Source organism: Gavialis gangeticus, unplaced genomic scaffold (assembly GCF_001723915.1).
Source record: "Gavialis gangeticus isolate Ggan-Ray unplaced genomic scaffold, GavGan_comp1, whole genome shotgun sequence".
In the NCBI taxonomy this organism is placed as follows: domain Eukaryota; kingdom Metazoa; phylum Chordata; order Crocodylia; family Gavialidae; genus Gavialis; species Gavialis gangeticus.
The window spans coordinates 34505760-34510244 of NW_017729031.1; the positions used below are offsets into that span (position 1 = coordinate 34505760).

The window sequence follows — 4485 nt, forward strand, 5'->3', positions numbered from 1 at the left end:
CCTGACTGTTTTAAAGCCACTGAGTGCCGAAAGGGGTGGGGGGGGGGGTAAAATAGCCCCCTCTCCTCTCTCTAAACCCTTAATAGGATTGGCGCCCGGCTCCCGGCCGCTCCCCCTCGCACACGGATCAAGTTGCAGCGGAGGATGTTTGAAATTCCTCAGCAAAGAGCGGGGAAAAGCGGGAGAGAGCAAGGGGGGGCGCGTACCCCCGGCCCCGCGCTGCGGCACCCCGGCCCGACCGCCCGCTGCAACGCGGGACACCCCGCGCCCCCCCACGCAGCAGCACTTACCTGCCGAGCCCCCCCCGCGCGGCGGGAGCCAGGAGCAACTTCCCCGGCTCAGCCGGCCCCCATCACCCCGCGGGGCGGGGGAGGAGTCCTCTTGGGGAGGCCGGGGGGGCTCCTTCGTCGCCGTCGCCGTCTTCCTCCCGCGGAGCCGGGCCGAGGACAGTTTGGGGAGGAGGAGGAGCAGGGGGAAGGGGAGGGGAAGACTTTAAGAAAGTGCTGCCATCCATCATCCCCGCCCCGGGGGCTGGGAGGTGCGGGGAGGGGGCTCCAAAGCCCGGCTGCCAGAGGGAAGTGCAGCCTCCGCCGCCCCTGCGGCCCCAGCCCACCTCCCCCCGCTGAACTGCATCCCCAGCCCAGCCCGAGCCCCCTCCGGGCAAGGCAGACCCACCTCGCTCGGCCGCGTCCCCGGGCGGGAGGCTGGTGTGCCACCAACTTTGGGGGCGAGTCAGCCTGAAGTTGGCCTTCCGAAAGCCCCCGCTCCTCTCGCCTGGGCCCCAGGGAATCGGGGCGCCTTTAGGTCAGCGCCGCGTGGAAAAGCCCCGGCAGCATCTTATTCCCGTGGCTTTCTCGGAAAGTCTCCAAACACCACTGTGTTTCCCACTCTCTTCTCCTCCGGCAGGTCTGCCAATGCAAGGGCTGAGCAGCGCAACGTGATTCCCAGACACAGGAAGGACCCGATCCACAGACCGCCGGGATCCGCAGGGAAACTCGGGCTGACTTTTCAGGGGCTGTGGGTACGGCCCTGTTCTCTTCGGGGCACAATGGTGTGCGCGACTCCAGGACCCGACCCCTTTTGATGGGCCAGGGGGGACAATCAACAGTTCTGCCCGTCCGTCAGGGTTGTGATGCACTCGGGGAGTTGCAAATCCACGCGGCGCAGCCTGGAAAACGGAGGCTCCCGCTCTCCCGGCCTCCCCAGGGCGCTTGGGCCTGGGGCATCGCACGAACAGTTGGCCCCGGCTGAGAATCTGCCCCTGCAGCCAAACAGGGTGAGATTTCCGGCAGCCCTTCAGTAGGCAAAAGAGTCATTAAAGAGTCTCCCTAAATATTGCAGGCTGAACTTTCTCCCCTAAAAGATGGCAGTTCTTTTCATCCTCCCTCGCTTCAGCACGGAGATCCTGAAGGGAAAAAGAAGCCCCCCTGAATGTCTCCGTCTGCATCGAGCCCTTTCAGATGCATGATTATCGGGGAGAAAGGCGGCCGCTTGCTGACGGACTCTCACCAATCCGGGCCGCCTCCCGCACTCGGCTTAGTCTTTGTTTTGATTTCTGTGGCTGTGGGATTCATTAAAAGTTTCTAAACACAACCAGATGTGCTGGTGCAGCGCAGCTCGCTTTGCAGCAGGCAGCATCTAGCCGCGACATCAGCTGGGAGAGGACAAGGACCAGCGGTCCAGGGGCTCCTGCTTCACCACCCCCTTGGCAGCGGCCAGGGCAAGGGGGCATGACACAACACCAGTCCCCAGCTGCGTTTGCAGCCTCTAATTGATGCCAGTGCACTAGCCCTGGGCACAGTAATCCCAGGTTTGGGACAATGCAGGCAGCAAGTCGCGTGCCACTTTGGCAAACCTTCTTCTTTCTGCCTGGGGCCACATCCAGCTCAGCTCGCCCCCCAGGTTAAGTAACCTCAAGCCCCACTCTCTGCACTTCCGGCACCTCCGGGTGTCAACTCTATCAGTTCAAGTCTGCTTCCTGGGGCATAACCTCCATCAGTCATGCCTCTGGGACATGCCAGGAGTCAGACCAGCACTACCTGACTCCTAACGTCCTGAGTCAAATCATGACACAATGTCCTTGCTGGCAGCCTAGTTCTCAGAGACAGAGTTTGCCAAACCTTCAAGCTTTACCTCCACGTAGAGAGAGTATTTTATGCCATCAGACCCTTTCATGGCTCTTTGCACTAAAGATGACTTGATTCAGGCTGAATGTTTGATTTCCGTGGGAGGAACAAAGGTCGCATCTCCTCTCCACGGGGTCCGAGGGGCTCTGTACCTTTTTCCAGCTGGGGTCCACAAAAATGGACCGCAAGGCCCGGTTGTTCTCACAGGTTATTTCTAGTGGGGAGGCACAACTTGGCGATTCGGGAAGGTTGCAAGGAGCGACTGGACAGAAGGGTTTTACAGCATCTGGGGACAGATCAATTTACGCTACGCTATGGTCCATTATTATTGTAAATTTATAAGGGTACGTAGACCCACAGCTTTGGGATGGCACACTGCTAAGACGCAAAAGAAAGCAGGAGCAAAAAGCAGGGCTGATCCTAAGCAGTATTTTGGAAATACGGATGTGATGGAGATGCACATGCAATTCCTATCCAAGGAGAGAGGCCCATAAGGTCTTCAAGGCTAAGATGAAAACCCTTTACGATGATGAGACGGTCGCCGTTTGCAACGACACCGTTTGCAGCATCAGACACTTCCAACCTCATCGGGGTTTTTTTCCTTCCGGCGCGGCAGCACGGGCAGTTTCTCTCATGGTCCATTAACCCCCAGGGCCAAAACTAGGAGGCACAAAACTGTATGAAAGACATAAAAGGAAAAGCAGTCCGTTTGCTTTTGGACCGAGCCTTGGGAGACCAGCCCAGACCTGGGATAAAAGCCTCGGGACAGTCACCAATTGCTTCTCTCTTCCCAAGTTCACCTGTTCCCCTCTTTCCTAAATGGTTTCCTAGAACACCCCTTCGTAGGCGTTTGAACGCAAGCACATGTGAACGGGTCGGCCTGTGGACAATCAAGCTATCTTGATTAGAAACATGTCTGAACATGTGATGTGACTCTTTGAATTGATGCAAGTCCATCCCCCACCCTCCACCCCACCACCGCCCAACCAAGGATATTTAACTCCTGAATGAAGCGAGGACAATTTCTTCCTGCTTTTCAAGCAGCAACTGAATACAGCCCATTCCTTTGCGCACAGCTGCCATGAGACAGTCTTCTCCATCTTTATGCTTCGAGTGTCACCTCTAACAGTGGTATTCATCCATGTGTCTGAATGAACTGGCATTTGATATAAATTAATCAAAATGTTAACATGGGGTGAGAATCCAAGTTCTTCTATTTGGTCAAAACACATAATACTGCAAAGCTGCTAGAAAAGGGTTTCAGCATGAGTAGGGACTTCCCAAAAATATTCTCATCAACAGTTTTTCAATTTTTTCCTTGAAAGTATAACCCCTCCCCCCCACACACACACACACAAAATTCTTGATAAAAGCTATTCGTTGAGATTAGGAAAGTGTTGACCAGCTCTAAAACTACTTATTTGGGATCTGGGCCAGGATCTACTGAAGTCAATGGCATTAGTTCTGATGGGATCAGCAGAAGCTGGCTCAACCTCCAGGGCATGCTGTGGTTTTTAAACCATTGTATGTAATTTTTGGAGCAGGGAGATAATTCTCCATTAAACTCTAGAGGAGGGTTGGAAAATGGAGAGGGAAGTTGTATTCACTTCTATAGCACTTGTCTCAAGATTCACCCCTCTGAACAAAGAAACATCCCCATGATGTGCCAAAAAGTCCACCCCAAAACTCCAGAAGAAGAGTCGTGAATCCACACTGGCACCAATTGCCAGCAAATTCACAATTAAACGCTTCTCTGTCGGAAGGAAGCGATACGAATGATGTCTTGTAAAAGTACTGCTAGAAAATCAAAGCCTGAACACTCATTTTATGTGGCTCTATTGTATTATCTCGGCGTCTGTTTTAACTCCAGGGGGTAAGAAGACTAGGCCAGGCCTGGGATACATGTGTAATGCCTTTGCGCTGGGTCTGAACGTAGTCTCATTTCTAGACACCAGTGTGCATATCGATGCCGCTTAATAAATGAAGCACAAAGTAAATCATAGCAACCAGGGGGAAGGTAGAGAAGGTGAGGAGGAGGGTGGATTTCTTGCTATAATATAGTTCATGTTTCAGGTAATCCTGTTACTCTTTGCAGAAAGTCATAGCTATAAGCAGATGCCATTTCTTATTAGGCAGGCTCCCCTTGCCTCACTGTTTCCTTGTGCTCCCCTGACCGTCTGTCTATGTCTATTTGTTGTCTCTCATCTGATATTTGGATTGTAAGCTCCTTGGGGCAGAAACCATCTTCCTTGTGCGCTGCATTTTGATTAGCCCCTTATGTCTCCTCTCGCTGCTGCTCACAAAGTATTCAAGCTTTAGCTACTGAAAAGTGTCATTTCAACATTAACCTCCTACAGAA

The 4485-nt window shown here is 53.5% G+C and overlaps 1 protein-coding gene across 2 annotated transcripts in view; it reads right to left on the reverse strand.

Annotated features, from left to right (window-relative positions):
* GLI2 (GLI family zinc finger 2) overlaps positions 1–419 on the reverse strand; it is a 325860-nt gene extending 325441 nt beyond the window's left edge. For both annotated transcript variants that reach the window (XM_019522605.1, XM_019522604.1), the window contains exon 1: positions 291–419. The gene's annotated coding sequence lies outside the window, so the exon portion shown is untranslated. The remainder of the gene's footprint in view (positions 1–290) is intronic.
* Positions 420–4485: the final 4066 nt, after the last annotated feature.